We start from the raw sequence: 23646 nt of genomic DNA on the forward strand, positions 1-23646 counted from the left end.
CTTAATACTCTCTCTCTGTCTGGAGGAGATATAATTGAAGTATTGTACACGTATCCAGCTACTGTCAACACCCTTTGCTGCACTGATATTTTTCCATTTATTTTTCTTTTTTCTTTTTTTAATTTTTTTTTTTGCTGGAAGTTCCGTCAATACCCGCCAACCTTTAAGAGACATCATGCAGCCAGGCCTTTCGGCTTGTGGCCACTCCGTCCTGAACGCGCCTGATCTCATCAGATCTCGGAAGCTAAACGGGGCAGGGCCTGGTCAGTACTTTGATGGGAGACCTCCTGGAAATACCAGGTCCTGCAAGCTTTTTACGTCTCCTGGGTAACTTCATCGTAGCTCTTAATACTCTCTTTCTGTCTCCAGGAGATATAATTGAAGAATTGTACACGTACCCGGCTACTTTCAACACCCTTTCCTGCACTGATATTTTTCCCTCCATTTTTCTTTTTTTTTTTTTTTTTTTTTGCTGGAAATTCCGTCAATACCCGCCAGCCTTTAAGAGACATCATGCAGCCAGACATCTCGGCTTGCGGCCACACCGTCCTGGACGCGCCCGATCTTGTCAGATCTCGGAAGCTAACGGGGCAGGACCTGGTCAGTACTTGGATGGGTGACCTCCTGGAAATACCAGGTGCTGCAAGCTTTTTACGTCTCCTGGGTAACTTCATCATAGCTCTTAATACTCTCTTTCAGTCTGTAGGAGATATTATTGAAGAATTGTACACGTACCCGGCTACTTTCAAAACCCTTTGCTGCACTGATATTTTTCCCTCCATTTTTCTTTTTTCTTTTTTTATATTTTTTTTTTGCTGGAAGTTCCGTCAATACCCGCCAACCTTTAAGAGACATCATGCAGCCAGGCATCTCGGCTTGCGGCCACACCGTCCTGAAGACGCAAGATCTCGTCAGATCTCGGAAGAAAAACTGGGCAGGGCCTGGTCAGTAATTGGATCGGTGACCTCCTGGAAATACCAGGTGCTGAAAGCTTTTTACATCTCCTGGGTAACTTCAGCGTAGCTCTTAATACTCTCATTCAGTCTGGAGGAGATATAATTGAAGAATTGTACATGTACCCGGCTACTTTCAACACCCTTTGCTGCACTGGTATATTTCCCTCTATTTTTCTTTTTTTTTTTTGCTGGCAGTTCCGTCAATACCCGCCAGCCTTTAAGAGACATCATGCAGCCAGGCATCTCGGCTTGCGGCCACACCATCCTGAACGCGCCCGATCTCGTCAGATCTCGGAAGCTAAACGGGGCAGGACCTGGTCAGTACATGAATGTGAGACCTCCTGGAAGTACCTGGTGCTGCTAGCTTTTACGTCTCCTGGGTAACTTTATCGTAGCTCTTAATACTCTCTATCTGTCTGGAGGAGATATAATTGAAGTATTGTACACGTACCCAGCTACTGTCAACACCCTTTGCTGCACTGATATTTTTCCATCCATTTTTCTTTTTTTTTTTTTTTTTTTTTTTTTTTTTTGCTGGAAGTTCCGTCAATACCCGCCAACCTTTAAGAGACATCATGCAGCCAGGCCTTTCGGCTTGTGGCCACACCGTCCTGAATGCGCCCGATCTCGTCAGATCTCGGAAGCTAAACGGGGCAGGGCCTGGTCAGTACTTGGATGGGAGACCTCCTAGAAATACCAGGTGCTGCAAGCTGTTTACGTCTCCTGGGTAACTTCATCGTAGCTCTTAATACTCTCTTTCTGTCTGCAGGAGATATAATTGAAGAATTGTACACGTACCCAGCTACTTTCAACACCCTTTCCTGCACTGATATTTTTCCCTCCATTTTTCTATTTTTTTTTTTTTTTTTTTGCTGGAAATTCCGTCAATACCCGCCAACCTTTAAGAGTCATCATTCAGCCAGGTCTCTCGGCTTGCGGCCACACCGTCCTGAATGCGCCCAATCTCGTCAGATCTCGGAAGCTAAACGGGGCAGGGCCTGGTCAGTACTTGGATGGGAGACCTCCTAGAAATACCAGGTGCTGCAAGCTTTTTACGTCTCCTGGGTAACTTCATCGTAGCTCTTAATACTCTCTTTCTGTCTCCAGGAGATATAATTGAAGAATTGTACACGTACCCGGCTACTTTCAACACCCTTTGCTGCACTGGTATATTTCCCTCTATTTTTCTTTTTTTTTTTTGCTGGCAGTTCCGTCAATACCCGCCAGCCTTTAAGAGACATCATGCAGCCAGGCATCTCGGCTTGCGGCCACACCATCCTGAACTCGCCCGATCTCGTCAGATCTCGGAAGCTAAACGGGGCAGGACCTGGTCAGTACATGAATGTGAGACCTCCTGGAAGTACCTGGTGCTGCTAGCTTTTACGTCTCCTGGGTAACTTTATCGTAGCTCTTAATACTCTCTATCTGTCTGGAGGAGATATAATTGAAGTATTGTACACGTACCCAGCTACTGTCAACACCCTTTGCTGCACTGATATTTTTCCATCCATTTTTCTTTTTTTTTTTTTTTTTTTTGCTGGAAGTTCCGTCAATACCCGCCAACCTTTAAGAGACATCATGCAGCCAGGCCTTTCGGCTTGTGGCCACACCGTCCTGAATGCGCCCGATCTCGTCAGATCTCGGAAGCTAAACGGGGCAGGGCCTGGTCAGTACTTGGATGGGAGACCTCCTAGAAATACCAGGTGCTGCAAGCTGTTTACGTCTCCTGGGTAACTTCATCGTAGCTCTTAATACTCTCTTTCTGTCTGCAGGAGATATAATTGAAGAATTGTACACGTACCCAGCTACTTTCAACACCCTTTCCTGCACTGATATTTTTCCCTCCATTTTTCTATTTTTTTTTGCTGGAAATTCCGTCAATACCCGCCAACCTTTAAGAGTCATCATTCAGCCAGGTCTCTCGGCTTGCGGCCACACCGTCCTGAATGCGCCCAATCTCGTCAGATCTCGGAAGCTAAACGGGGCAGGGCCTGGTCAGTACTTGGATGGGAGACCTCCTAGAAATACCAGGTGCTGCAAGCCTTTTACGTCTCCTGGGTAACTTCATCGTAGCTCTTAATACTCTCTTTCTGTCTCCAGGAGATATAATTGAAGAATTGTACACGTACCCGGCTACTTTCAACACCCTTTGCTGCACTGATATTTTTCCCTCTATTTTTCTTTTTTTTTTTTGCTGGAAATTCCGTCAATACCCGCCATCCTTTATGAGACATCATGCAGCCAGGCCTTTCGGCTTGTGGCCACACCGTCCTGAATGCGCCCGATCTCGTCAGATCTCGGAAGCTAAACGGGGCAGGGCCTGGTCAGTACTTGGATGGGAGACCTCCTAGAAATACCAGGTGCTGCAAGCTTTTTACGTCTCCTGGGTAACTTCATCGTAGCTCTTAATACTCTCTTTCTGTCTCCAGGAGATATAATTGAAGAATTGTACACGTACCCGGCTACTTTCAACACCCTTTGCTGCACTGGTATATTTCCCTCTATTTTTCTTTTTTTTTTTTGCTGGCAGTTCCGTCAATACCCGCCAGCCTTTAAGAGACATCATGCAGCCAGGCATCTCGGCTTGCGGCCACACCATCCTGAACGCGCCCGATCTCGTCAGATCTCGGAAGCTAAACGGGGCAGGACCTGGTCAGTACATGAATGTGAGACCTCCTGGAAGTACCTGGTGCTGCTAGCTTTTACGTCTCCTGGGTAACTTTATCGTAGCTCTTAATACTCTCTATCTGTCTGGAGGAGATATAATTGAAGTATTGTACACGTACCCAGCTACTGTCAACACCCTTTGCTGCACTGATATTTTTCCATCCATTTTTCTTTTTTTTTTTTTTTTTTTTTTTTTTTTTTTGCTGGAAGTTCCGTCAATACCCGCCAACCTTTAAGAGACATCATGCAGCCAGGCCTTTCGGCTTGTGGCCACACCGTCCTGAATGCGCCCGATCTCGTCAGATCTCGGAAGCTAAACGGGGCAGGGCCTGGTCAGTACTTGGATGGGAGACCTCCTAGAAATACCAGGTGCTGCAAGCTGTTTACGTCTCCTGGGTAACTTCATCGTAGCTCTTAATACTCTCTTTCTGTCTCCAGGAGATATAATTGAAGAATTGTACACGTACTAGGCTACTTTCAACACCCGTTGCTGCACTGATATTTTTCCCTCCATTTTTCTTTTTCTTTTATTTTTCTGCTGGAAGTTCCGTCAATATCCGCCAGCCTTTAAGAGACATCATGCAGCCAGGCGTCTCGGCTTGTGGCCACACCGTCCTGAATGCGCCCGATCTCGTCAGATCTCGGAAGCTAAACGGGGCAGGGCCTGGTCAGTACTTGGATGGGTGACCTCCTGGAAATACCAGGTGCTGCAAGCTTTTTACTTCTCCTGGGTAACTTTATCGTAGCTCTTAATACTCTCTTTCTGTCTGGAGGAGATATAATTGAAGAATTGTACACGTACCCGGCTACTTTCAACACCCTTTCCTGCACTGATATTTTTCCCTCCATTTTTCTATTTTTTTTTTTTTTTTTATGCTGGAAATTCCGTCAATACCCGCCAGCCTTTAAGAGACATCATGCAGCCAGGCGTCTCGGCTTGTGGCCACACCGTCCTGAACGCGCCCGATCTCGTCAGATCTCAGAAACTAAACGGGGCAGGACCTGGTCAGTACTTGGATGGGAGACTTCCTGGAAGTACCAGGTGCTGCAAGCTTTTTACGTCACCTGGGGAACTTCGTCGTAGCTTTTAATACTCTCTTTCTGTCTGGAGGAGATTTAATTGAAGAATTGTACACGTACCCGGCTACTTTCAAAACCCTTTACTGCACAGATATTTTTCCCTCCATTTTTTTTTTTTCTTTTTTTTTTTTGCTGGAAGTTCCGTCAATACCCTCCAGCCTTTAAGAGACATCATGCAGCCAGGCTGCTTGGCTTGCGGCCACACCGTCCTGAACGCGGTCGATCTCATCAGATCTCGGAAGCTAAACGGTGCAGGGCCTCGTCAGTACTTGGATGGGTGACCTCCTGGAAATACCAGGTGCTGCAAGCTTTTTCGTCTCCTGGGTAACTTCATCGTAGCTTTTAATACTCTATTTCTGTCTGGAGGAGATATAATTGAAGAATTGTACACGTACCCGGCTACTTTCAACACCCTTTGCTGCACTGATATTTTTCCCGCCATTTTTCTTTTTATTTTTTATTTTTTCTGGAAGTTCCATCAATATCCGCCAGCCTTTAAGAGACATCATGCAACCAGGCATCTCGGCTTGCGGACACACAGACCTGAACGCGCCCGATCTCATCAGATCTCGGAAACGAAACGGGGCAGGACCTGGTCAGTACTTGAATGTGAGACCTCCTAGAAAAACCTGGTGCTACAAGCTTTTACGTCTCCTGGGTAACTTCATCGTAGCTCTTTATACTCTCTTTCTGTCTGGAGGAGATATAATTGAAGTATTGTACACGTACCCGGCTACTTTTAACACCCTTTGCTGCACTGATATTTTTCCCTCCATTTTTCTTTTTTCATTTTTTTTTGCTGGAAGTTCTGTCAATATCCTCCAGCCATTTAGAGACATCATGCAGCCAGGCCTCTTGGCTTGCGGCCACACCGTCCTGAACGCGCCCGATCTCGTCAGACCTTGGAAACTAAACGGGCCAGGGCCTGGTTAGTACTTGGATGGGTGACCTCCTGGAAATACCTGGTTCTGCAAGCTTTTTACGTCTCCTGGGTAACTATATCGTAGCTCTTAATACTCTCTTTCTGTCTGGAGGAGATATAATTGAAGTATTGTACACGTACCTGGCTACTTTCAACATCCTTTGCTGCACTGATATTTTTCCCTCCGTTTTTCTTTTTTTTTTTTTTTGCTGGAAGTTCTGTCAATACCCGCCAACCATTAAGAGACATCATGCAACCAGGCCTCTCGGCTTGTGTCCACACCGTCCTGAACGCGCTCGATCTCGTCAGATCGCGTAAGCTGAACGGGGCAGGTCCTGGTCAGTACTTGGATGGGTGACCTCCTGGAAATACCAGGTGCTACAAGCTTTATACGTCTCTTGGGTAACTTCATCGTAGCTCGTAATACTCTCTTTCTGTCTGGAGGAGATATAATTGAAGTATTGTACACGTACCCGGCTACTTTTAACACCCTTTGCTGCACTGATATTTTTCCCGCCATTTTTCTTTTTTCATTTTTTTTTGCTGGAAGTTCTGTCAATATCCTCCAGCCATTTAGAGACATCATGCAGCCAGGCCTCTTGGCTTGCGGCCACACCGTCCTGAACGCGCCCGATCTCGTCAGACCTTGGAAACTAAACGGGCCAGGGCCTGGTTAGTACTTGGATGGGTGACCTCCTGGAAATACCAGGTGATGCAAGCTTTTTACGTATCCTGTGTAACTTCATCGTAGCTCTTAATACTCTCTTTCAGTCTGGAGGAGATATAATTGAAGAATTGTACACGTACCCGGCTACTTTCAACACCCTTTGCTGCACTGATATTTTTCCCTCCGTTTTTCTTTTTTTTTTTTTTTTTGCTGGAAGTTCCATCAATACCCTCCAGCCTTTAAGAGACATCATACAGCCAGGCCTCTTGGCTTGCAACCACACCGTCCTGAACGCGCCCCATCTCGTCAGATCTCGGAAGCTAAACGGGGCAGGGCCTGGTCATTACTTGAATGTGGGACCTCCTGGAAATACCTGGTTCTGCAAGCTTTTTACGTCTCCTGGGTAACTATATCGTAGCTCTTAATACTCTCTTTCTGTCTGGAGGAGATATAATTGAAGTATTGTACACGTACCTGGCTACTTTCAACATCCTTTGCTGCACTGATATTTTTCCCTCCGTTTTTCTTTTTTTTTTTTTTTGCTGGAAGTTCTGTCAATACCCGCCAACCATTAAGAGACATCATGCAACCAGGCCTCTCGGCTTGTGTCCACACCGTCCTGAACGCGCTCGATCTCGTCAGATCGCGTAAGCTGAACGGGGCAGGTCCTGGTCAGTACTTGGATGGGTGACCTCCTGGAAATACCAGGTGCTGCAAGCTTATACGTCTCTTGGGTAACTTCATCGTAGCTCGTAATACTCTCTTTCAGTCTGGAGGAGATATAATTGAAGAATTGTACACATACCCGGCTACTTTCAACACCCTTTGCTGCACTGATATTTTTTCCTCCATTTTTCTTTTTTCTTTTTTTTTTTGCCGGAAGTTCCGTCAATACCCTCCAGCCTTTAAGAGACATCATGCAGCCAGGCTGCTTGGCTTGCGGCCACACCGTCCTGAACGCGGTCGATCTCATCAGATCTCGGAAGCTAAACGGTGCAGGGCCTCGTCAGTACTTGGATGGGTGACCTCCTGGAAATACCAGGTGCTGCAAGCTTTTTCGTCTCCTGGGTAACTTCATCGTAGCTTTTAATACTCTATTTCTGTCTGGAGGAGATATAATTGAAGAATTGTACACGTACCCGGCTACTTTCAACACCCTTTGCTGCACTGATATTTTTCCCGCCATTTTTCTTTTTATTTTTTATTTTTTCTGGAAGTTCCATCAATATCCGCCAGCCTTTAAGAGACATCATGCAACCAGGCATCTCGGCTTGCGGACACACAGACCTGAACGCGCCCGATCTCGTCAGATCTCGGAAACGAAACGGGGCAGGACCTGGTCAGTACTTGGATGGGAGATCTCCTGGAAATACCAGGTGCTGCCAGCTTTTTACGTCTGCTGGGTAACTTTATCGTAGCTCTTAATACTCTCTTTCAGTCTGGAGGAGATATAATTGAAATATTGTACACGTACCCGGTTACTTTCAACACCCTTTGCTGCACTGATATTTTTCCCTCCATTTTTCTTTTTTCTTCATTATTTTGCTGGAAGTTCCGTCAATATCCTCCAGCCTTTAAGAGACATCATGTAGCCAGGCCTCTTGGCATGCGGACTCATTGTCCTGAATGCGCCCGATCTCATCAGATCTCGGAAGCTAAACGGGGCAGGACCTGGTCAGTACTTGAATGTGAGACCTCCTAGAAAAACCTGGTGCTGCAAGCTTTTTACGTCTCCTGGGTAACTATATCGTAGCTCTTAATACTCTCTTTCTGTCTGGAGGAAATATAATTGAAGTATTGTACACGTACCTGGCTACTTTCAACATCCTTTGCTGCACTGATATTTTTCCCTCCGTTTTTTTTTTTTTTTTTTTTGCTGGAAGTTCCGTCAATACCCGCCAACCATTAAGAGACATCATGCAGCCAGGCCTCTCGGCTTGTGTCCACACCGTCCTGAACGCGCTCGATCTCGTCAGATCGCGTAAGCTGAACGGGGCAGGTCCTGGTCAGTACTTGGATGGGTGACCTCCTGGAAATACCAGGTGCTGCAAGCTTTATACGTCTCTTGGGTAACTTCATCGTAGCTCGTAATACTCTCTTTCAGTCTGGAGGAGATATAATTGAAGTATTGTACACTTTGTCTTAGGGACAGTCTGGCTAGCAGTGACTGAGTGGTTGACAGACGACAAGCATCGGAATGTACGTGCTCTGTGATGTCATAGCAGTCAGCTGAGAGAGGCTCGTGATGTCATCGCTGAGCTGTCTGTCTGTCTGTCTGTCTGTCTCTCTCTCTCTCTCTCTCTCTCTTCCTCTCAATTCAATTCATTTGTATTGTCAAAGCAATTGGACATACATACATACATATATATATATATATATATATATACATACATATATACATCTATACATGCTAGAAAGTCATTACAATGTTATCTTAAAGGCTAACTAAGCAGAACATATATCATTATAGAACAGAGTTCATAGGTCAACACATGGTTTTAGGGAACAGGCACGTAGGTCATACCGTTTGACAATGTCTCCAAGGTTCTCATCGTAAATAACAAACAGAAATCAAACTATCTTCTGGGCTGACCTTCTAGCTTGACCGTATCTTTCTTAAGTATACAAGAGAGAAAAACAGGTGTAAGAAAATAATTTCTAATTTTCCTTCTACACATATATACATACATACATACATATGTAGCGTTATGTTGGGTGTATTTTGATAAGAGCATTTGGGCTCTGAGCTGAAGCACTGATCTAAAGAAGACCTCTCCCCCCCCAAAGTTATCAGATTTCCTTAGCTCATCAGCTTGGAACTGGTTTGCATCAAAGTGACAGTTTTGGGGAGGATGGCACCGAGAAGAGGCCAAATAGTTTGGAATTCTGCTATGAGATGTCTGGAGAAAGGGGCCTGTAGGTGATAAAAACTCTTTGAAGTGGATGAGAGCCGAAATCCCGACATAGAGCTACGAACCCAGGCCAACCGGCATTTCCAAAAGATGGCATGGATTGACATCAGTCATAAATAAAGCCTCCCTCCAATAGGACACTTGGGGCTGAAACCGAAATCGAATCTCAAGAACTCAGGGACCAATCACCTACTGATCTGACAGACTATAAGGAACAGCGGACAGTCTTTCTCTCTCTCTCTCTCTCACCTGAACCAGAATCTCGCTGCCACAGCTCAACCTGTAGCTCTGTTGCCAGAACTGGAATCAGAAACCAACCAAGTCTTTGCCGGCAACAGAAGAGTTAAACTGGGAGAAGGAGATTGAGCGAAGAATTATTTTAAAGGACTTTATTAAATAAATAACTTCACAGACCCACCTGATCAGTGGAGTTTTACAGCTGGACAATTGACTAAGTCGACTGAATACGAAAGTGTCAGTCACTTAAATAGCTATTTGAGTCTTAAGAAACTTGACCCTTGGAATAAACAGGGCCCTGCTTTCCTCAAAGACTTTGTCTTCAAGTAACTACGGTGGAACCCTGCTTACAAAGAAGATTTTGTGCACCACCTTGGAGCCTTCAAACCAGTGGAAAATCTGTTTGGAAAAGACTCTACATTCGCGAAACCCCAACTTCCAGGTGCATCGACTGAGTGGAAGTTCTTGGACAAAGCCGAACCGGACTGCCTTTGTTCCAAACCACACGGACCTCGTGCCGTGTGCTGTTATCTGAGCCCGAAGCCAGAGAGGCCTCTCTGCGACGAAGTTCACATAAGTTTAACAGTTTGGAGTTCATGATTCATGACATTTGAGAAATCAATTAGAAATGTTAATCTGTGATTCATAACTCTAGAATGTGTAATATCATTTAGTTTTCTTAAATATAAATGTGTGTTGCATTCAACTGTTTTGTTGATAATTTTAGAAATAAAATCTGACAACGCCGAGAAATATCTTCTCATTCCTGTTTAACTGTTTAGTCTGAAATTGACACAAGTTAATAGACACCAGATTATAGGTGGCCCTGCCTATCCTTAATCATTGAATAATAATCAGTTAAGGGAAATTGTGGTAACAAGTAATGATAGGATCTTTCTCTCCACCTAAACGTTAATGAGACTGATATATATATAACGAGAAGTTACCTGACATAAATACTAACCTGCGTAGTTATTGAATGTCTGACTAACAATACTAATGAGAGACTCACCTTCGTCTTACTAACCGGTATTGTAGTCAATGTGTTTATAACCTTTTTTGTTTAATGATTTGTGTGTTATCATATGCGATCCCATGGTCTTTGATTTGGTCACGGAAGTGATTTGTCTTTGATTTGTTGATCTAGAGTTGAATTTTAATTAGTTTTTCCCTTTTGTATAATTAGTGTAGTGCTACATTTAGTCTTTGTTTTTGAATAAATTTGACAATTTATATCTTTGGAATTGGTGTCTGCATCCAATTATTACAGAAAATGAGTTCTACAAGATTCCAGGATTCGTGATAAGGTGATACTATAAATTCACTTCTTTAATTGAATTTTATAAGTGTACCTTACGCTACACCTTTGACCACCACGTCTTCCTCCTCCCACTGCTTGACCTCTATTGTGACCTGGATCACCTGCCGGCTCCATGTTATCGCTGTGTTGTTGAGGTGGATAGCACGCATTTCACTCGATACTCGTACCACAATGTGAAATCAATCATCAATAACCAGTTGGCAGTATTGGAAAAGCAATTACAAGGGCCTGCATACATACAGTAATGTCAAATCTGATGTGGAAGAACAATTCCTTTATCCCTCTGTTCTCCACCAGGGTTGTGCTGATCGCCCCGATTGGCAAGTTTGCAGTGTGAGGAGTGGATCCATGTCGTCGTTCCTAGGCACTTCACAGCTGTGTGGGTGGTCAGGAGCACCTGGTAGGGCCCTGTCCACCTGGGCTGTTGGGAGGACTTTCTCTTGTGTGCTTTGATATACACAGTCATCTTGCTGGAAGGGGTGGTAAACCTGCTGGGATGGTTCAGTCTGGGCGGCTTTCATCTGTGAATGGACAGCTTCGAAAGCACGTGTTAGTCCCATACAAAAAGACAACATAGCATCATCCATCAAGTGGATGTCCATTTCCCTTACAGACAATGGAGGAGTGATGGAGAGTCTCATAAGTCATCCCATAATAATCTCACACGGAGAAAGACCTGTTTTTCTCAATTTGCTGACGATTTCATTGTCATTAGGACTATAGGAAGGGGATCTGGACGTTTGAGTCCTGTTTGTTTGCATATATTAGACAGCTTATTCTTTAATATCCCATTTTGTTTCTCCACTGCTCCAGCTGACTGAGCCTGATGGGGCAGTGAAAATGTTGTTTACCTCGCAGGGCTTTGCATAGTTCCTGCACTATTGTCCCAGTGAAGTGAGTGTTCCTATCACTGGAAATTTCCCTGGAATGCGAAATCTACATATAACATCCCTTAACTGTATTTTTGCTACTTTTACTACTTCAGCCTTCCTACGGGATAGGCTTCAACCCATTTAGAACACCTATATATTATTACAAGTATATATTCATATCCACAACATTTAAGCTTTTGAACACAATCTATTTGCATATTGCAGGATTATGAGCTTGACAAATGTGGCAAGTTCTACAATATTGCTAAGCTGTTACTATAAAACCTGGGGCAAACCAATTTAAAAGACTGATGCACTCATCCCCCCTTTGCCCGTGTGGCCAACACCATGCGCCACATGGGCAAACCAGGGAAAGAGTGCCTGTGAGGCAACCAATGCATTAGCAAATGTTTGAGCTCTCTTATGGAAGGTGCAGTGGCCAGTTGCAATTTCCTGGAGCTTTTACAGTGCATCTCAAATTAAATTTCATCCAGCCCCAGGTCATAAAAGTCAAACCCTAGTTACGACATACATAACACATACATTTTGTTGCTTCAAAGAGAATACAAAAGTCAGCAAAACATTCTTTTTTACAAATTCAGTTTGTAAACTGTATTGTACATATATTTGTTGCGTTTTGATTTATAAACATTATACATTGTACAAATCTTAAGTGAAGGGCAATGGACTGATTCTGACTTCATGGCTGTCATTCTATTCATTTGAATAATGTGACATCTCCACTAATAGTACATTATAAATTAAACTATCAATAGAAGAATATGTGCTACTGCGGACGTCATCTGAGCAGTTTCACAATATATTGTAGATTCCTATAATCTGGAAAACCTTTAATTATAGTATTTTAACTTATTTCTCCACTGAGTCAAGCATCACTTCAGCGTAGTGGACCTCAGCATTGGTCTGTTCAAGTTGCTGTGAGGCTGTCTTTAAAGCCGCGCCCTCGGCCTACTGTGTCTCAACAAGAACACCAGCATCTTCTCCATATGGGTCAGACATCGGTTCCTTCAGGACACGATTCATAATATGCATATCTGCCATGTGGAATAAATCAGTCTGAAGACACAATGTGTGGTTCACACAACATCAGAGATCGTCCTTATAAAAGGCATCTCTATCACATTAGTTGACATTCGCACAATCTATAAGGTTTCTAGTAAAGGGACAATTCAAAATAATAATAATCTTGATTCCAATTTATCTCATTTATCAAATTATTTCAGTACAGCACTCAGCTGTCGTCAGCAGCATCATATCTCCTGTGTTTATTGAATCAGCTTTACTTCCTAGTGTAGATACTCTTTTTGTGTGGAGTTGTCAAAGTTTCAAAACAATGTGCTTATCTTTGTCCTTTTATCTAACTTAAATACCTGAGAACATTACAATAACTATTACAGCAGCTCCTTCAACACCATAGTTAATAGTAGTTGGGTAAATGATGGCAGTTATTAATCTTTGTTTCTCAATTCATTTTTTACCAATAAACCATAATTTGAAATTATTTCCATACTCCTATTATTCCTATTTTCATTATTATTAGTTTTATGCGGTTGTCATCTAGTATGTGATGTATTCGTCTGTATCAACATCAATATTATTATCATTATTAATACAAGCAGTGTAAATTACCATTCATTACACTCTTGCTCTGTTTGTAATAAGTTATGAACCCTTACACGTACTTACAGTCTCTGCCTTGTCTCTGACTTCTCTCTCTCTCTCTCTCTCTCTCTCTCTCTCTCTCATCTCAGGCTGCTTGTCTGCTCAGGCGAACAGGGGGAGCAGAGGAGCACATACGGCCCTTGCCCCCTGCCCCCCTCTTCCTAATTGATAGGGTATTTCTGTTTGTGAAAGGACTATTTCCAAACAGTTTTATAACTTGCCATGACTATGTTTCATTAAATTAGTTATGTTACACCTTTAGTTATACCTGTAGTAACTTCATTATTTTCCCTCATATTCCAGTCAATCACCATCAGAGTCTCTCGTGGCAGTACATTTGTCTCACACAGAACAAACTCTCCTTTCTCAACCGCTTTCAATTTTGGATAACATCGCACTGCATCCCAACAGCTGTTCTTTCTCCTATTCCTAATTTCTTACAAGAAAATGCAAGTTATATTTGATCGATTTGTATTATTACTATTTATATACATTTCACTACATTATTGTAGTTAATGAATGTATTTAATCTTTGGAAAATAAGCCTTTTCATTGATCTCAATAATGATGTCCAGGTACTTCAGGAAAGCACATTTTCAAAAAATGTGTCCAGTCAATGATTTCCCCAACTAAGAACCTGCGTGGGCACTAAGACTGTCCTCCTGCGCGGCTCATGTCTTTATTGTGTCACTTCCTCCTATTGAAGTCCAATCTACACCAGTACAGGTTCAGAAGAACTGTTCCCGAATCCAGATTGAACTGATCAATAGTTAATTTCTTACCTACACATTGTATTTAGGGATCTATTACTAGGGATTTAAAAACTCTTCATTGTGGAACTCATAGCTTCCAAATGAGCACATCGTTAATTTCCTGGAGTATCTGGTTATCTATTTATCAATATGTAAGAAACCTTCACCGAATGTTTGTGGTTGCCTCGGATTCCTATTTCTAAATTTGGCTCTAATTCCATTTCTAACATGTTACTTTTAACTTCTGTATTCGTAAGACCTATTTAAATAACTTAATTTTGTATTATTATTTCTGTTTGCAATAGCATTCTGTGTACAGTTAAATGCTGACTTTCTTGTAGGTCTGTTATTACAACATATTTAACTGGCGTTTTTTAGCTATCATTCTGTAACTATTTGTGACTTATGACTCTCTTAGTCATATTCTGGACTATACAGTACATGAAAAAGTCAAAATATGGACATTTACCTTGCGCAAACTGAAAACGTACAAACATACAAAGAGACACATATTAATTTATATCCATAGTAAATTCAGATACCATGGTTTTGGTTGGCATGTCATATTGACCTGCAGTGTCTCAAACTACCCTTATTTATTACTTATCTAGTAATTTTCCTTCAGTATCTTGAGGACTGTCATTTATACTGAAAAACATATATATATATATTTTTAATTTGTCTTCGGGGCATTCAGATTGAATTATGCCTGTTGTCTTTTCTTTCTTTTCTCTAACAAATGTTTTAAGATAGCTAGCTTTGGTTTCTCATTTCTTAATGCTTTGTATTCCTATTTTGCAAAACCGTTTTTAGGTGCTCAAGTCTATCTGAATCAAAAGTCCCATCTTCTGGAAACCTTAATTTTCTGTCACCTATTGTCCAGTCAAACGCACCGCTTCACTCCATAGTTATCATACATGTACCTTACATGTGTACCTTTAAGTGGCGGGTCGCCCGTCTTACTAGAGCTGTTCCCACACAGTAACACGTTTTCCCATTTTCTATGTATCGTTTTGTACACAACAACCAAGGCGTGCAAGCCCGCAAAATAACAATAAACGACAGGGGAGAAAACATAGCAAAAAACAAGAAAACACAAATAATACTAAATCCTATATAGGAATAACAACAAACATGCTTTTCAATGTTTGCATTTATAGAACTTGTATATAACTTAATGACTTTTCTTCATTTACCATAAACACTATAAACTTCTATAAACTATAAACACGTTATTTTATATTATCACCGGCGTATCAGATATTGAACAATTAATTAGCGCTCCTTTTTTTTTTTTTTTCTAATAGTAGGTCAAACCCACTTAAGCCTGCGGGAACCCAGACAGGAAAACACAGTCCTGTTCCTTCACAAACAAGAAGACACAGTCAAGTCTATGGTAACCCTAAGAAACCATGCTCCTCGGTTATTGGTGTCAATGGATCTCATTATCCTGAAACTTTCATGATCGAAACATGGAATACTGTTTGTCAGTTTCCATAAAACTATGCATTAAGAGTAATGCAACAGTCACTTATCATTTTGAGCAGCTGTATCAATTGATAGTTAGATCTCTGTAATGAAATGAATAGACAGTGATCTCAGATGTAATGTGTGAATTGCATTTTGAAATGGTAATACTTTGATGTAAGTTGTGTCATTTTAGTTCAATGAACAAATGATCTGAGGTTGATGTGTATTGTATCCAAGCAATTGTAAAAAAGTGTTAGAGTTTTGAAAAATGTGCATTTTGATCATCGGGTGTGAGTTTAGTGTCTAGAGTTTTGAAAAATGACATCAAGGTTCTGAAATGAGTGCCAAAGTGATTGTGAAAAAGTGTAATATCAGGGGACAGTGGCTATTAGTGATCTGGCCTTCCGTGGCCTCTGTATTAATGTAACAGGTCACATTGTATGTGTACACTGATACTTGATAGTATAATATAGTACAAGTAAAAAACATACATAGGTATCATAGAAGTATTTTGCAGAAATGATTATGGATAGTTATCAAAATGGAGAGGAAATGCTAAATCCAGTCTCCCCAGGCTGAGCTTCTATTGCTGCACCTGCTAAGTGGCTGCTGGCCCCACTATATGGATAGAGCCACACCAAGTACAAGAGTCTCCCCATTGCTATTTATATCTCCCTATCCAGTCTTCTGTAAGTGTCAGGGTGGGGTGCCTATTCCCCTGCATGCTTTGAAACCTATAGCACCTGGGACGCACACTTGGGATCCGGTTCCTCTGCCCCTCACATACACATGAGGAATCCTAGGTGCTCAATACGTCATACTGTCTCTTTCACTCATGTGTAAACTATGGACAAATACATGACTAAACGTGTTTAGTTGCTTTTCCCAGAATGCTTTGCGCCACGATATGCAAATAACGGGGACTATGATTGGCTCCCTGACATTACCCACACTGCGACTGATGCTACCCATTTCACTACCCAACAAAGACCCATAATATGCGTGTGTCTGTCTGTCTGTCTGTCTGTCTGTGTGTGAAAGTGTGTGTGTGTCTGTCTGTCTGTCTGTCATGTAACTTGCACATCTGTGAGGGCACCACTAATGCCGAAAGAGATGTACACATATTGTTTATTTTCCATATATATGTATGTATGTATGTATGCATGTCCAATTGCTTTGACAATACAAATGAATTGAATTGAGAGGGAGAGAGAGAGAGAGAGAGACAGACAGACAGACAGACAGAGAGACACACATACACACACACACACACACACACACACACACACAGAGAGCCAGCCAGCCAGCCAGCCAGCTCAGCGATGACATGACGAGCCTCTCTCAGCTTACTGCTATGACAGCACAGAGCACGTACATTCCGTTTAACAAATCGTTAAACAAAAAAGGTTATAAACACATTGACTACAATACCGGTTAGTAAGACGAAGGTGAGTCTCTCGTTAGTATTATTAGTCAGACATTAAATAACTACGCAGGTTAGTTTTTATGTCGGGTAACTTCTCGTTATATATATATCAGTCTCATTTACGTTTAGGTGCCGAGAAAGATCCTATTTGTTACCACAATTTCCCTTAACTGATTATTATTCAATGATTAAGGATAGGCAGGGCCACCAATAATCTAATGTCTATTAACTTGTGTCAATTTCAGACTAAACAGTTAAACAGGAATGAGAAGATATTTCTCGGGGTTGACAGATTTTATTTCTAAAATTATCAACAAAACAGTTTAATGCAACACACATTTATATTTAAGAAAACTAAATGATATTACACATTCTAGAGTTATGAATCACAGATTAACATTTCTAATTGATTTCTCAAATGTCATGAATCACAAACTCCAAACTGTTAAACTTATGTGAACTTCGTCGCAGAGAGGCCTCTCTGCCTTCGGGCTCAGATAACAGCACTCGGCACGAGGTCTGTGTGGTTTGGAACAAAGGCAGTCTGGTTCGGCTTTGTCCAAGAACTTCCACTCAGTCGATGCACCTGTAAGTTGGGGTTTCGGGAATGTAGAGTCTTTTCCAAACAGATTTTCCACTGGTTTGAATGCTCCAAGGTTGTGCACAAAATCTTCTTTGTAAGCAGGGTTCCACCGTAGTTACTTGAAGACAAAGTCTTTGAGGAAAGCAGGGCCCTGTTTATTCCAAGGGTCAAGTTTCTTAAGACTCAAATAGCTATTTAAGTGACTGACACTTTCGTATTCAGTCGACTTAGTCAATTGTCCAGCTGTAAAACTCCACTGATCAGGTGGGTCTGTAAAGTTATTTATTTAATAAAGTCCTTTAAAAGAATTCTTCGTACGGCTCAATCTCCTTCTCCCAGTTTAACTCTTCTGTTGCCAGCAAAGACTTGGTTGGTTTCTGATTCCGGTTCTGGCAACAGAGCTACAGGTTGAGCTGTGGCAGCGAGTTTCTGGTTCAGGTGAGAGAAAGAGAGAGAGAAAGACTGTCCGCTGTTCCTTAAAGTCTGTCAGATCAGTAGGTGATTGGTCCCTGAGTTCTTGAGATTGGATTTCGGTTTCAGCCCCCAGTGTCCTATTGGAGGGGGGCTTGATTTATGACTGATGTCAATCCATGCCATCTTTTGGAAATGCCGGTTGGCCCGGGTTCGTAGCTCTATGTCGGGATTTCGGCTCTCGTCCACTTCAAAGAGTTTTTATCACCTACAGGCCCCTTTCTCCAGACATCTCATAGCAGAATTCCAAACTATTTGGCCTCTTCTCGGTGCCATCCTCCCCAAAACTGTCACTTTGATGCAAACCAGTTCCAAGCTGATGAGCTAAGGAAATCTGATAACTTTGGGGGGGGGAGAGGTCTTCTTTAGATCCGTGCTTCAGCTCAGAGCCCAAATGCTCTTATCCAAATACACCCAACATAACGCTACATATGTATGTATGTATGTATATATGTGTAGAAGGAAAATTAGAAATTATTTTCTTACACCTGTTTTTCTCTCTTGTATACTTAAGAAAGATACGGTCAAACTAGAAGATCAGCCCAGAAGATAGTTTGATTTCTGTTTGTTATTTACGATGAGAACCTTGGAGACAATGTCAAACGGTATGACCTACGAGCCTGTTCCCTAAAACCATGTGTTGACCTATGAACTCTGTTCTATAATGATATATGTTCTGCTTAGTTAGCCTTTAAGATAACATAGTAATGACTTTCTAGCATGTATGGATGTTTGTATGTATGTATATATATATATATATATATATATATATATATATATATATATGTATGTATGTATGTATGTATGTATGTCCAATTGCTTTGACAATACAAATGAATTGAATTGAGAGGAAGAGAGAGAGAGAGAGAGAGAGAGAGAGAGAGACAGACAGACAGACAGACAGCTCAGCGATGACATCACGAGCCTCTCTCAGCTGACTGCTATGACATCACAGAGCACGTACATTCCGTTGCTTGCCGTCTGTCAACCACTCAGTCACTGCTAGCCAGACTGGCTGGCTGGCTGGATGGGGGGGCTGCTTGCTGCTGCTGCGTACCTTAGCAAGCTTATTTGCTTGACCGGCCTTCCTACTCCTCTGCCCACATGCCCACCTATGCCCGATCTGCTGTTCACCTGGATCACAGCTCCGCCCCAACAAGGCAGATCTTCCCAAAAATGGTACAAACTGATCCACGTTCCCCTCCACGGAAAGCTTTAGCCCAAAATAAGGGACACATTCTGTAACAACATAATGGATGCCCACCCAACCTGTGACAAAACTTAGAAAAAAGAAAAACGGTCAGTCCTCCTGGGGGAGGGACACACAGCCACCCTGGCTGCCCAATATGTCAGCGCCTACCACAGCCTGAGGGACACAGTGACACACGAGCACCGGCTGTAAATATAATGTAAATACTCATTTGTAATGCATGTCATTGTATTTCAAAAAAGGAATCTGGAAATAGTAAACCAATTTTCTTTATTTGTATGTATTTAAGATCACATTTTATTACATTTTCTTTTTCTGTACTTGATAACATCTTATTGTGATTCAAAATTCTATTATTTATTTTCCGTATGTATGTATGTATGTATGTATGTATGTATGTATGGAAGGAAAGTTAGAAATTCTTTTCTCACACCTGTTTTTCTCTCTTGTATACTTAAGAAAGATTAGGTCAAGCTAGAAGGTCAGGCCAGAAGGTAGTTTGAATTTTGTTTGTTATTCACGATGAGAACCTTGGAGACAATGTCAAACGGTATGATGGCAGCATCACTTACAATTTTGACAGCCGGAAGTCCCGCCCTCCCTACGTACCATAGACCGGAAGGCCCACCTCACCTTCCGGTTACCCCCACCTTTGAACCGGAACTTCTCTCTCCTTCCCATCACCCCCAGGGTTACCCTTTTACCCTCCCTTGTCAGCCATCTTGGATGATATCGGCCATATTGGATGTCAGCCATTTGTAAGGTCATAGGTCATCTGGTAAGATGGGAGCCATTTTGTTACCATTTGTAAGGTCATAGGTCATTTGGTAAGATGGTAGCCATTTTGCTAGGGTGACATCCATCATGGTGAGGGTCCGAGTGTACCTCACCCTGCTTGTGTGGAGGTGTAATGTTTTATAGCATAAACTGTGTTTTTAAGGTTATATTGTCTTATGATACTGTTTTAGTAAATTAAAAAATACAAGTTTTAAATACACACATATATATTGGACTTGGTCATGATAGGGATGGTGTTTCCAAAAGAACTCTGGAGAACTTTTTGAACAGCTGTAAAAGCAGGTACACCAGGACGTGGATCTTTATACAGCATTCTCTTGAGCATGTTGGGGAGGGCATCCACTGTTTTCACAATATCCTCAACCAGCAATGTCACATTAGGATTACTAGTGTCATACAAATCACCAAACTTGTGAGCTATTAGAGTGAGGATGGCATCTTCAAGCAGAGATTCCTCAAACATACGTATACATAAACCCACGGCAGCAGGAGTTTTCTTTCTCTGGAAAAAATATATATAATGTCTTATTGCAAAACAAATTTGTAAAACATCTTATAAGGCTTGTTATTTATAACCTTCTCAATTAATTGTATCACTTACTCATCTACACTTTCCAACAAGTCACTTAACCATCTCGAAGGTAGAGTGCATGTTTCTAAGCTATGCAAAAGAGATTTCACTTCTTTCTCAGTCTGTCTGGTGATGCATAGCCCACATAGGGCACGTGCAACACATAACACAACATTTAGAAAGTGGGTGACACTTATTTTGTTACATATAAGAGCGACACTACTCCAGACACTCCCTTGCTCGTGATCTAAAGTTAGACAGAGATGCTGTGCTTGGCTGGGGTCACCTATCAGACAGGCCTCACACTTATCAACTAATTCACGGCCAATACAATGTTGTAACACTAGCGCAATAATGCCCTTTATGGTGTGTGTCATCACTAGTGTTACATGATCATCATAGTTTTTACAATTATATCTCGGAACTTCCCTGTCTGAATCAAAACTCTTGTGGGTTCTAGCAAGGCAAGAACAGAAGCATGCAATGTTCAATCTTGTTCGGGGTCTTAAAGAGTTGACAGAGGAATCCATATCACTGGTGTCTGGTACTCCACTATTCTAATGAAGAGAAAAGAAAATAACACTTAAAACTGTAATGTGTGTCGGTCAGTAAAGAAGTACACAACTATACACAGTTGTAGGACCTCTATATTTACCTCTCTTTCCATTGATGGTCCAACTCCATCATCAGTGTCTGAGGTTTTATCCTCCCTGCCATGTTCATGGTCCTTGTCATCATCTTCAGACTCATCACCAGTGTTGACACCTTCGTCTTCATCAGACATTGGGAGAGCATCCCTGGGGCTCGGAGGAGGAGCGCTGACACTATTCTTTTGATAAACATACAAAGAAGAAAACATGCATTTAAATTCACTTTGCATTGAAATTTATATATACACACATACGGCCTAACAGCATGTAAACACCGGCATACGTTTAAAATTAATAATAATATTCTAAACACGTTTTTAAAGTAAAATAAAGTGTTACCTCTTTTGGGTCCCTGTCTTCCGACCATCTTAATTTTGTGTTAGGTGCCCCCGCATCTTCATCAGCAGCGTGGTCGCTAGGGGGTGTCTTCTTAGCTGGTGTAGCCATAGTGCGCTATGGGGGTTTCCACCAGTTACCGCAGACCTGTTCTGTCCCGAACGGGTGACATGTTTTCTGTGTTTACCAGCATGCTCTTTATACTGTAAATGGTGGCCGGCGGCTCTACAGAGGAGGCGTGGTGTGGGTGGGGTTGGGGGCGTGTGTGGGGACACGTGGGTAAATGGGGGGCAGTGGCTCTACAGAGGAGGAGGAGTGTGGGCGGAGTTGGGTGCGTGTATGGGTGCCACGTGGGTACAGTCATTTGTACCCATTAGGCTCGTGTCCATAACAAATATGTGATAACAATTTATCTCTCCAAATGGTCACCTCACCCAGTGTGTACACGTTGTTTTGAACGTGAGACCATGACCATAGCACGCATAGATACAGATGTCTGTTGGAGATCAACTTTATCGGAATGAAATAGACACCCCAACATACCGCCCCAACTGAATTCTGTAATAAGAACAACATTTTTGGCGGTTTCCTGGTATGTTATGTGGAATACAATTTTGTGTGATTCTTAGAAAAATTATGAAATACCATTTTGCCCCCCCATAAATAAGCCGCTCCAAGCAGTTAATTTTACACATCCAATATAATATATGAAGGGACACACTCTTCATAATGGCATCTGACTGGGGTCCATTTGATGAGGAAGAGCTAGTAAATGCGTTATCATGTATTGATGGTAAGAATGTTTTTTATAGTAATAGAGTTGGGTTTAAAAGTGTTAGTATATCATGCATAGTTCATGGTTTGTATAATTTAAGGTGAGAGAGAACCGAGATATTACAGCACAGAATAACAGAGCCGAGACTGTCGGGCCGAGCACCCCGCAGGGGACCACGGAGAGTGGAACTCGCAACCCCCAACGCCTACGTCCCGAACAGCGCCTTCCAAACCGCAGGAGACACGTGTTCTGAAGGTGGGCCAAAGCAATGTGTTTAATGGCCAGTTTTATTCAGATTTCATGGTATGCCATAGAACAAGTTGTTACATATTATAAATTAATTACATCTTCTAAAACATTATATTGTGTACATTTATGGGACCAATGTTTGTTTTTTGATTTGACAGTTGTTTAACCCACATAACTAAGCACTCCCCCACCCACCCCAAGTCACAGAGCAAACTTTGAATGGAGGTGTGTAACATTCACCGTTTTTACCAATGTTATTAATAATAATAATAATAATAATAATATTATATTTTGTATTTGTTCGAAATGTAGTGAAAAGTCACTGTATAAAGTGTAATTGACATGTTTGTTTTATTATAGCTAAAAATGCGGCACAGCCTGCATTGCCCTGCTTGAGAGGCTTGTCAAGTGGAAAACAGGTGAAGAGATCCGATCGTGCTGATAAAGGGAGGTCCGTTCTACAGCGGGGGAGACAGCCACCAGTCACACAAAGGGGAAACACAGCGCCCAGAAAAGCCCTGAGTAAGACAAACCGGGTGGCACACGACACCACCGATGTGGGGGTGCAATGTGTGAAAGTGAACCGACCGAGCTCCGCTACTGTAAAAAGAGGTAAACGGGGTAAAAGCACGGTTAAAGCCACCACTAGTGGGGATACTGAGATGAAATGTGATCAATCACCCTGTGTTGACATACAGACCCCTGGTGATTGTAGGGCCCTGGTGTTTAGCAAGATATGCAGTCAGCTTGTGGAGGCGTTAAACACCGCTCAGTGCATAATACATGTTTTGACAAATTTGTTAAAACAAATAGGGAATTGCCCCGTTTCTGATGAGAGTTTGATGAATCTGTAATTCACACTGTGAATCAATCAGTCTCTGCAAGATCGAGAAGGGTTGTTACAAAAAACAACCAATTCTGAAAACAACAATTGACAAACAATGAAAAAGGAGAAGCACAAAATCTGTCAGTCTGCTTGTGTAATTAGGGGGGTAATGCGAAATAAAATTAATGCTGCGAAAAGAATGCTGCGTAGGC

At 42.1% G+C, this 23646-nt stretch overlaps 7 non-coding genes and 17 pseudogenes across 7 annotated transcripts; all 24 read left to right on the plus strand.

Annotated features, from left to right (window-relative positions):
* The first annotated feature begins 193 nt into the window (after positions 1 to 193).
* Positions 194 to 312, plus strand: LOC136732350 (uncharacterized; annotated as a pseudogene).
* A 219-nt stretch (positions 313 to 531) lies between these two features.
* Positions 532 to 649, plus strand: LOC136732367 (uncharacterized; annotated as a pseudogene).
* A 225-nt stretch (positions 650 to 874) lies between these two features.
* On the plus strand, positions 875 to 993 carry LOC136732116 (uncharacterized; annotated as a pseudogene).
* Positions 994 to 1203: 210 nt separating this feature from the next.
* LOC136732493 (uncharacterized) lies at positions 1204 to 1322 on the plus strand (annotated as a pseudogene).
* A 227-nt stretch (positions 1323 to 1549) lies between these two features.
* LOC136732165 (5S ribosomal RNA) lies at positions 1550 to 1668 on the plus strand. Its single transcript, XR_010809802.1, has one exon. It is a non-coding gene; the product is annotated as a 5S ribosomal RNA (ribosomal RNA).
* A 219-nt stretch (positions 1669 to 1887) lies between these two features.
* LOC136732247 (5S ribosomal RNA) lies at positions 1888 to 2006 on the plus strand. The gene has a single exon (XR_010809893.1). It is a non-coding gene; the product is annotated as a 5S ribosomal RNA (ribosomal RNA).
* A 210-nt stretch (positions 2007 to 2216) lies between these two features.
* Positions 2217 to 2335, plus strand: LOC136732547 (uncharacterized; annotated as a pseudogene).
* Positions 2336 to 2552: 217 nt separating this feature from the next.
* On the plus strand, positions 2553 to 2671 carry LOC136732166 (5S ribosomal RNA). Its single transcript, XR_010809803.1, has one exon. It is a non-coding gene; the product is annotated as a 5S ribosomal RNA (ribosomal RNA).
* A 209-nt stretch (positions 2672 to 2880) lies between these two features.
* LOC136732234 (5S ribosomal RNA) lies at positions 2881 to 2999 on the plus strand. The gene has a single exon (XR_010809881.1). It is a non-coding gene; the product is annotated as a 5S ribosomal RNA (ribosomal RNA).
* Positions 3000 to 3209: 210 nt separating this feature from the next.
* On the plus strand, positions 3210 to 3328 carry LOC136732167 (5S ribosomal RNA). The gene has a single exon (XR_010809804.1). It is a non-coding gene; the product is annotated as a 5S ribosomal RNA (ribosomal RNA).
* A 210-nt stretch (positions 3329 to 3538) lies between these two features.
* LOC136732495 (uncharacterized) lies at positions 3539 to 3657 on the plus strand (annotated as a pseudogene).
* A 228-nt stretch (positions 3658 to 3885) lies between these two features.
* On the plus strand, positions 3886 to 4004 carry LOC136732168 (5S ribosomal RNA). The gene has a single exon (XR_010809805.1). It is a non-coding gene; the product is annotated as a 5S ribosomal RNA (ribosomal RNA).
* A 216-nt stretch (positions 4005 to 4220) lies between these two features.
* On the plus strand, positions 4221 to 4339 carry LOC136732136 (5S ribosomal RNA). Its single transcript, XR_010809774.1, has one exon. It is a non-coding gene; the product is annotated as a 5S ribosomal RNA (ribosomal RNA).
* Positions 4340 to 4558: 219 nt separating this feature from the next.
* On the plus strand, positions 4559 to 4677 carry LOC136732475 (uncharacterized; annotated as a pseudogene).
* A 217-nt stretch (positions 4678 to 4894) lies between these two features.
* Positions 4895 to 5013, plus strand: LOC136732433 (uncharacterized; annotated as a pseudogene).
* Positions 5014 to 5561: 548 nt separating this feature from the next.
* Positions 5562 to 5680, plus strand: LOC136732392 (uncharacterized; annotated as a pseudogene).
* Positions 5681 to 5893: 213 nt separating this feature from the next.
* Positions 5894 to 6012, plus strand: LOC136732611 (uncharacterized; annotated as a pseudogene).
* Positions 6013 to 6227: 215 nt separating this feature from the next.
* On the plus strand, positions 6228 to 6346 carry LOC136732382 (uncharacterized; annotated as a pseudogene).
* A 215-nt stretch (positions 6347 to 6561) lies between these two features.
* Positions 6562 to 6680, plus strand: LOC136732104 (uncharacterized; annotated as a pseudogene).
* Positions 6681 to 6893: 213 nt separating this feature from the next.
* LOC136732608 (uncharacterized) lies at positions 6894 to 7012 on the plus strand (annotated as a pseudogene).
* A 215-nt stretch (positions 7013 to 7227) lies between these two features.
* LOC136732434 (uncharacterized) lies at positions 7228 to 7346 on the plus strand (annotated as a pseudogene).
* A 215-nt stretch (positions 7347 to 7561) lies between these two features.
* Positions 7562 to 7680, plus strand: LOC136732084 (uncharacterized; annotated as a pseudogene).
* Positions 7681 to 7896: 216 nt separating this feature from the next.
* LOC136732085 (uncharacterized) lies at positions 7897 to 8015 on the plus strand (annotated as a pseudogene).
* Positions 8016 to 8227: 212 nt separating this feature from the next.
* On the plus strand, positions 8228 to 8346 carry LOC136732610 (uncharacterized; annotated as a pseudogene).
* Positions 8347 to 23646: the final 15300 nt, after the last annotated feature.

Source organism: Amia ocellicauda, unplaced genomic scaffold (genome assembly GCF_036373705.1).
Source record: "Amia ocellicauda isolate fAmiCal2 unplaced genomic scaffold, fAmiCal2.hap1 HAP1_SCAFFOLD_34, whole genome shotgun sequence".
In the NCBI taxonomy this organism is placed as follows: Eukaryota; Metazoa; Chordata; class Actinopteri; order Amiiformes; family Amiidae; genus Amia; species Amia ocellicauda.